The following is a 9,344-nucleotide window of genomic DNA, read 5'->3' on the forward strand; positions in this document are numbered from 1 at the left end:
CTCGTATAAGCCAAGTTTACAGCCAGTTAACTCAAAATTCAACTGTTGAAATGTTCCCAAAGAGTAGTGCTGTTGCCTAAAAAAAAAAAACCCAACCAAAATTTCTGGGATTTAGGGTGTGCTTCTAAGCACCATACATTTGGTTGCCTTTTACAGCAACTACATCCCACTTCAGGGCTACACTGCCGAGTTGCTGTACAGTTCCTTGGTCACTCACTTGACCTGAAAAAGAAAGAAAATTCTCTTGGCATACCCCAGGTTCCAAATGTAAAAGTCATCTTCTCCATGTGAGGGTCCAAAAAGCTGTATTTTTGTACCATGCGCCTTCAGGGAACATTTCATACTAGCCATTTGAGTTGGCTGGTTTGAAATGCCTCCAAGTTTCCTCAGCAACAAGAAACCTCCAACAAAAACAGTGTTGCTGTGGAAAACTGCAAAAGATGGACCTACTCCCACCACTGCTTCATTCAGTAAGGAACTCGAGCCTCGCTGTGCTCAGTAAACAAGATGATCCATGTCCAAGGAATTCTGTACTTTAAACAGTCTCAAACAGCAACTTGTTTGATTACAAAGAGACCTAGTGTGCCCTAGCTATTACATATTTTTGGTTTCATCTTCCAATATAAACAACCAAGCCATGCTCTTTTTTTACCCTGACTTTTCAGGAGGAATTCTGAAACCTAATTGAAAGAATATCCTACTGAGACAAGAATTCTTACCTCAGAAAAAAGAAATGAAGGGGGAAGGGAATACAGGGATAGTTCTATATCCCATAAGTCAAAACTGTGTGCATTTCTCTCTGCTACTATATTTTCATGCTCTCTGTTACTCACCCAAACTAATTTCTGAAGCTTCCAAAATGTGAAGGACAATTATACTAGTACAGAAATAAATCCTTCTAGTTTTGGAGAAGTGTGATCTCTATGCTGCAGCTTTTGGGTGTTAGATTTTATAGGACTAGATGCAGAAACCTAAAAAAATAGGGTGAAATGTTTTGTTGAGTATCACACGAACCAAGAGAGAAGAATTTACTAACCAGAATCAACTTAAAATGATCTTACCTAACCAAAATTATTTTGGAAACTCCTTCAAGCATCCTTTAGGAAAGGTGTTTAAAGAACCCATATTTTTCTTAACAAAAATACTAGAACCATTGACTAAACTTGATTTTTTGTTTTTAACTTTTACTAATGTTTTTATTGACCACATTTACAAAACACATTTTAAGACCACCATAAAGCATATGAAAAATAGGGTTTGTCTCAAGAAATCAAGACGCAACTCAAAATTTGCATCTTGATGTAAGCACAAAATAAACAAGCCTAATTCTCTCAGCTCTGAGCCTTATTTTCACAGTGACCATATTCTGAGATTTTCTTTTTCAACCCACTGCAAAATTTGTAACAATAACAATTGACAACTAAAAACAAATACTACAAGACAAGCTATGTTAATTTTGAAAGGGCCTCATCTTCAGCTGTGGTTCAGCCTAGACTACAGATACATGTTGTCATCTCCATTGTTTATTATACAACATACAATAAAATATTAAATCAAAGAGCTATGCAAGTCATACATATAGGGAAAGCATGAAGAGCATGGTTCATGTAATTCATTCCAACCCCACTATATATGTATGTGAATGAATATATATCTTCACTTTTCTGGAATTGCTGGGTGTGGGATGTGTGATGCTCTGGTTTTATACCTGGGTTAGTGCTGCCCTTTGTTTGGCAGTATTAAGATATATGTTAAAAAGTAGCTAGTTTATTATTTTTAAAGGTATGAGTGGGTCTTAGGAAATAGCTACAGGGCTTAATAGTGCAACTCATACTTTTACCTTACACCAGATAAGCTTGCTGGCAGTTAGCAGGGTTATAAGACAATTGTGTGGGGAAGTTAGATTTGGGTATGAATGCAGTTTGTGCATGATAGGGAAGTTGTGGGGATAATAGAACAGGGAGGGAGCAGTAGTTTGAAAGGAGAATTGTTTTAAATGCTGTTTTACTAAGTTATGTTTTATGCTACAACAGCTGAAAGCTCCCCCCCCCCCCCCACACACACACACAGAAAAATGCACTAGCCCATTTCTGGAGGGGGATGTCTCTGAAACCACTGGTCTGATTTGGCCCTCATTCATGTGTATTTTTACTAGTTTTATTCACATATCAAGTTCCATTCTATTCTGTTAAATGTTGTAGCAACTAGAATTTCTGCTCCCATAAAAGTACATTAGGCCATTTTAGGGAGGGAGGATTACTTTACTGGAACACCCCCACCCCCTTCAATTTTGCCTATTTTTGAACTTCACTTATTTTTCTACTGGGTTTCCCCCCCCCCCCCCCCCATTATATTTCTGGAAAGTTATTTTGTCTCCAAACCAACCAACATCCTCAACCTCTTTATGAATAATTATTTAAAACTTTGGTTATGTTGAAAATACTAATAGTAATTAAAAATAGCACACACTTATTAAGAGCATCTCATAGATCAGTGAACAGTACTAAAAAAATAAATAAATAACCAATGACTCAGCCTCCATGGGAGTTCTCTTACACCAGTGGTCTCAATCTCGCGGCCCACCAATTACTATTTTGAGGCCCTCTGTATGTTTAGCATAATCACAAAAGTAAAATGAAACAGTTTCTTGATCACCTCTCTTTAGCTATAAATTACAATATTATTATTATTAAGACTTATAAACCATAAAGATTTTTACCTCAAGCAAAATTGTCATTTCTATTGACATTAGCTATTTTTTTTTCTGAGGCCTTCCAAGTACCTACAAATCCAAAATGTGGCCCTGCAAAGGGTTTGAGACCACAGTCTTACACTATCATCATTTACTTTTTACTGCATCATTTGTGGACAATTAACATGACTCACAAACTGAAGCCTGGTCAATGTGCAAATAAACTTCAGTACCAGTTCTACCAAATAGATAGTGAAGAAGTTGTATAAAGCAAGCTATTTCCCATTGGAAGATGGACTTACCTCACATTCATCACTACCTCTATGTTGCACACAGGATAAAAGTGTGTGTGTGTGTGTGTGTATGTCGTGGGGGGGGGGACTTACCTCACATTCATCACTACCTCTACGTTGCACACAGGATAAAAGTGTGGTGGGGGGGGGGGGGACTTACTTCACATTCATCACTACCTGTATGTTGCACTCAGGATGTGTGTGTGTGTGTGTGGGGGGGGGGGGGGGGTAGACAAAACATGTGCTCAGTGCGAGCATTCCAATGTCTAAGTCTGCAATCTGTTACATGTTACAAAAACGTTTCAGTTCAAAAATGTAACAATAACCGACATGGAATTTTAAATAAATCGCCTGAAAGTCTAAGAACGACTTGTTTTTTGTTTGGTTTTTTTTTTTACCCATATTAACGGTACCAGCTTGCTTATTGGAGCCACAACAGATCAAAAGAAGATATCGTGTGTATAAGCCCGTGCAATATATATTTATCTAGGGAAAAAAAAAGGACAGGCACGCTTTGAAAGGCGTCCAAAAACATGGAACTTACCATAAAACCGAATTACGCAATCCGTGTAAACGGTCGGGAAATCCAGGGAAATAAGAAGAACCAGGAGGCAAAAAAAAAAAAAAAATATCTTGAACTGGTATTTTTCTTCAAGTATGTTCTCGCTCGAGCCAAAACTAACCTTCCCCACTCGCAGCTGTTAAAACATTTCAGGAAACGCGCCTTTTCCTTATTTCAAAAGCCAGATCCGAAGCAGAAAAGGCACCGAAGAACGGGGTAATAAAAGTTTTTTTTGTTTTTTTCAAAAGACGGAGAACCGAGAAAGAGCCACCTTCTTGCTGAATCTCGAAACCGGGCGATTAAAAAAACAACAATAAAAAAAGAAGAGAGAGCGAGAGAGACCCTTCCCTTTGCTCAGAGGACTTCACCACCCGCTCGCAGCGGCTGAGGGGCGCACAAAGGCAACCGGGAAACTCTTCGCCAACTGTCCTCCGCGAACGCAAAGGGCGCTCAAAAAGTGTGGCCGGGGCTCCCTTCCGACGAGAACAGAACTCGGTCCGCCCCCGTGCCCCTTCCAAGGGGGCATTAAGCATCCCTCGCCAGGCTAACGCGCTTGGTGGTCGGAAGAGCGGCAGCCCCCGGCTCCTCGTCCGCTCCCCCTCCGCCAAGAGAGAGAAAGCCTCGGCTCAGATAGGAAGAGCCTGCAGCCTCAGCCGCGCTACCCCATCGCGAAAGCTGATCCCGCTGATCTCATCGCCGAGGGCTACTAATCCAATGACCAGGGAATTCAGAACAGATGGTGACGCCCCCCTTCCCCCTTCCCCGCCCCCCTCTCTCAGCGCATCACCGTTACCACACGCTCCAGACACCCAGCGCAAACGCGCCAACCGGCTAAAAAAGGGTAATATATCTCTGCTTACTAGTGCACAAACTGCATTTCCTGACGAGCTTCTCTTTGCTCCCTGGAGCTTCCTAGGAACCTTGGCTGTTTGCCGAGCCAGCGTCTGCAATATTTAACCCCTTCTGTCACGTAACACGTGTGCGGTCACTTCTATTGGGCATGTGCCTATTTGAGCGGCGTGAGGCCAGTTTGTCTTTGCTCCGGTGGGGGTAGGAAGAGCAACTGCACCGAGGCATCAGGGTGTGCTAATGCCTTAGTGCTCTGTCTGAGAGCTGAGGGGCAGCGTTGCCGCTGGGAAGAAATCTTAAAGGCGTGGCTAAAGAAAGAATTTTTCTCCATCTCCCCAACTCTGTACATTAATACTGTATTATGAGACCTAAGAAAAATGATTATACTGAATATACATAGATAGATCTAAACATATATAAATAATATTCAAATAGCATTATAAAACTAGTGTATAACTTATAAGCTACACCTACAAGCCCTCAATATATAATATATAAAATCTAATACAATATATAAAATCTAATAAGTTTAGCTCAGAAATCCCAGGTAATACCTCATTTCTCCAAGTCTGAATCAAAGCTGTAATTTATATCTGTTGCAGCAAACACATACAGATAACTTGACCCACCCACCTACTCCCCTTCCATTTACACACTATAAAAATGTGTGCATGCATTTTTATAGAATAGTGCATAACATGATGTGTGTGCAAATCAAGTTTGCTGTCAATTAACACCAATAAATGATAGCATCCAAATATTGGTCCTAATTAACTCATTACTTAAACTGCTTGAGCAAATTGGGCATACAAGCAATTCTTAGCACGGCATATACAGTAGAATTCAGGGAGGGGTGGTGCCATAGAATTATACTGGATTTTTTTTTTAAGTGAGACTTTCATCACAACACTGGACATACAGTATAACTGCTTTCTGAATATACAGTAGATAGATATGGAAGCACCTTCTAGTTCCCTTTCAATTCATGCTGCCTGCTCCATGGCCCCCAGCTTCTTCTGGTATCCAGTTCCCTCTGTATTGCTCTAGTTCTCAATACTGTCTCGGGGACACACATAACGTAAATCATGTTTTCAGGATATTCAGATTGAATAGGCTTTATAGGGTTACCATATGGCTCCAGAAAAAGGAGGACGGATTGAGACATCCCAGTTTTACTTCCATTGCTTTCAATGGAAGTAAAACCCAGATGTCGCAATCCGTCCTCCTTTTTCTGGAGCCATATGGTAACCTGGTGATTTTAAATAAGGCTTGTCTAAGGGCTTTCATTAAAACTGGCTTTAGATATGCATTCCTTGCCATGTTTTGTTTAGATGAAAGGGAATGATTAAAAATATTGAGTAGACCCCATGAAGCATTCCCTGTATAAGATTACTGGGGGAGGGGTCTGGTTTATTAGTGAAGCCACAAGGAAACTCTGGGAGTGACTGCCAGAGTTTGCATAAGAGGAGGTATGCAGATAGGATGATCTCTTTCTCTCTCTCTTTCTTTCATTCTTTTTATATCTATCTATCTATAGAATGTCATAGCAGAAGGGTTAGTCTGAGATGTCACCTGAATTCCTCCATCCTTACTCAGTACTGCCTCCACCCACTTGTCCTTATTACAACAGCAAAACACAGCTTCTACCTACCACTTGCTATGTCTGGCCCAGCTAGGGTTACCATATGGCTCCAGAAAAAGGAGGGCAGATTGAGACATCCGGGTTTTACTTCTATTGTTTTCAATGAAAGCAAAACCCAGATATCTCAACCTATCATCTTTTTTCTGGAGCCATATGGTAACCCTAGGCCAGGGGTGTCAAAGACCTTCCTCAAGGGCCGTAATCCAGTTTGGTTTTCAGGATTTCCCCAATGAATATGCATGAAATCTATTAGCATACAATGAAAGCAGTGCATGCAAATAGATCTCATGCATATTCATTGGGGAAATCCTGAAAACCCGACTGGACTGCGGCCCTCGAGGAGGGACTTTGACACCCCTGCCCTAGGCCCAGCTCTGCTTTTAATCCTGAGCAATGACTAGCAATGCTCATCTTGCTCAGCCACAAGTCAATCATGTCCCACTGCTTATAAGCACAAGCTCACTCTACCGCTGTCAGGAGAAAAAATGTTTTTGCCTCTTGCTGCATTCTCATCAGTCTGGTGGCACTGATGGGGAGGAGCCTGGGCCAGGTTGGGAAGGGAGAAGGGAAAGAAATACCTCTGGGATGGAAAGAAAGGAAAGAGAAGTGTGGTAGTAGGTGACATGTTAGTATAAGAAAGTAGTGTGCACTTCTTATGCATCTTCCGTCAGCCAGAACACACTCCTTCAATATAAATCCTAAACATCTGTCTATCTACCAAACATCACCTTGTAAACTACCCCATAGACAATGTGGACCTTAATCTCACTTGTCACACATGTCTACCTATCCACCTCCCTCACCATATATTCAGTGCACCCTCTTGCACTGCTATCCACCATCTCACTGACTAGATCGGGGTTAGGGCAACCTCAGTCCTTGAGGGCTGCAACCCTGTCAGATTTTCAGTATGTTCCCAATGAATGTGTATGAGCTTGATCATTTATTCCAATAGCTGAGAGTATGGCAAGTAGGCAGCGGTGGTCAGTTGTTTTGAAGGCAGCACTGAGGTCTAGAAGGACCGGTAGCCCATCATTTCCTTTGTCTAGAGTGTTCTAGAAGTCATCAATAATGTCCACGAAGACCGTTTCTGTGCTATGGAATTTCCTGAATCCAGATTGGTATGGGGAGAAGGTGTTCTGTCTGTCGATAAAGGCTATGAGTTGTGATAGTACAATCTTTTCAAGGATCTTGGAAGGTTGGAGTGTTGCTGAGTTTGTTCGGATTCAGTATCGGGGTTTTTTTTAAGATCAGTCTGATGATTGCTGATTTCCAGCTTTGTGGTATGTTCAACCACACCATGCTGTGTCAGACAACGTTTTACCACATTTTGTCATACTGTCACCTTTCACTCTCACTCTCTAATTCTATCTTTCATGCTATGATTGCCACACTATGTCTACTGTGCTACATACTCATGCTATGTCACTACAGTTTGCCATTCCATGTCTACCATGCTAGGTTCTGCACAAAATTTCCAATGATCGGGATGGTGTGGAGCTAAAGCAAAAGGGGGAACTTTTTCTTGATACAGCCTTCGGGCAAAACATGTCGGAATGACAGGTCCCTTCCCGATAACTATTGACAAAAGGAAAACTCAGAAAATGCAGAAAAAAAGATAAGTTGAAAGATTATTTATTTACTCAAGCACTGAAGTATAGAAGCACTAATGCACTAAAGCACTTTATATAAAACATAACGGTCTGATGAGGAGGCTAGTGCCACACAGTATTTGGCCACTCAAACCAATTGGCTAATACTGGCACTTCTAAAGACCAATGAATAAGTAAAAATTATAAATGAATATGTTATGACGTACTGTTTGTGAAGAACACGAGGTTCTACCTGGTAACATATCAAACTGTCATGTCATAATAGGTTAGCCACACTTGTATACTATATCTACCTTGCTATGTTTGTCATGCCATGTTTTGTATATATAATACTAGGTTTGCCATGCTATCTATGCCATTCTTGACTTGTATATATTACTGCTGTCCGATTCACGATTCGAATCAGTTCACCACTTCACTTCGGGTGAATCGATTCAAATTGATTAAAAAAAAATTGGCTTCCCGATTCGGCTGACCCTCCCCCCTCGCCCCCTAAAGCAGGAGTGGCAGCGCTGCTCTTGCTGGCCGGCCGCTCCCACACCTGCTTTAGAGGGTGAGGGGGGGAGGGTCAGTCGGGAAGTGCTGGTGTCCGGCTTCCTCCCCCCGGTGTCCAGTTTCCCCCCCTGGCATCCAGTTTCCCCCCTGGCCTCCCGCACACCCCCTGCCTCTCTGCACCGTTTACCTTATAGGAGCAGCTTGCAGAGAAGATCGCAGTGCTAGCGATCTTTGCAAACTGCTTCAGAGCTGTTTCCTCTGCCGCAAACTTGCTTCTGACGTCAGAGAAGAGGCGGGAACGCGACAGAAGAAGCAGCTCCGAAGCAGTTTGCAAAGATCGCTAGCATCGCGATCTTCTCTGCAGGCTGCTCCTATAAGGTAAACGGTGCGGGGAGGCCATGGGAACCATGCAGGCCTTCCGAGGGGAAGGGGGTGAGCAGTCCTTCGGGGGAGGCAGGCCTTCAGGGGGAAGAGGCAGGCAGGCCTTCAGGGAGTGATGCAGGCCTTCAAGGGGGGGACAGGCCTTCAAGGGGGGACATGCCTTCAGAGATGGTGGCACAGGCCTTCAGGGGGGACAGGCAGGCCTTCAGGGGTGGGATGCAGGCCTTTAAGGGGGGGGACAAGCCTTCAAGGATGGTGGCACAGGCCTTCAGGGGGGACAGGCCTTTAAGGGAGGACAAGCCTTCAAGGGGGGACAGGCCTTCAAGGGGGGACAGGCCTTCAGGGTTGGTGGCACAGGCCTTCAGGGGGGATAGGCAGGCCTTCAGGGGTGGGATGCAGGCCTTTAAGGAGCGATGACAGGCCTTTAAGGGGGGGATCAAGCCTTCAGGGGGGACAGGCCTTCAAGGATGGTGGCACAGGCCTTCAGGGGGGACATACCTTTAAGGGGGGGGCAAGCCTTCAAAGGAGGGAGACAGGCCTTCAAGGGAGAGACAGGCCTTCAAGGGGGAAACAGGCCTTCAGGGGAGGTTCAGGCCTTCAGGGGGAGATGCAGGCCTTCAGAGGGAGACAGACCTTCAGGGAGGGAGGGAAGGGGTGGTTCAAAGAGACATGCATATGCCGGATTTTTTTTTTTGGGGGGGGAGAAATAATGGGTCTTAAAATAGAGGAGAGGGAGAGAGATTATGAACAATGGGATTTAGGGAGGGAAGGAACAGAAAGGGAGAGAAGTTGGACACAAGGGATGGTGTGGAGGGGG

The 9,344-nt window shown here is 43.5% G+C and overlaps 1 protein-coding gene across 2 annotated transcripts in view; it reads right to left on the reverse strand.

Moving 5' to 3' along the window:
• Positions 1–4,623, reverse strand: part of SPSB4 (splA/ryanodine receptor domain and SOCS box containing 4) — a 215,701-nt gene extending 211,078 nt beyond the window's left edge. Inside the window, exon 1 of one of the 2 annotated variants that reach the window (XM_033959107.1) lies at positions 4,408–4,623. The gene's annotated coding sequence lies outside the window, so the exon portion shown is untranslated. Of the gene's footprint in view, positions 1–3,529; positions 4,256–4,407 lie in introns of those variants that run through there. The other variant, XM_033959106.1, reaches the window with a different exon arrangement.
• Between the last annotated feature and the right edge of the window lie 4,721 nt (positions 4,624–9,344).

The sequence above is a fragment of the Geotrypetes seraphini genome, chromosome 9, assembly GCF_902459505.1.
Source record: "Geotrypetes seraphini chromosome 9, aGeoSer1.1, whole genome shotgun sequence".
Lineage (NCBI taxonomy): Eukaryota > Metazoa > Chordata > Amphibia > Gymnophiona > Dermophiidae > Geotrypetes > Geotrypetes seraphini.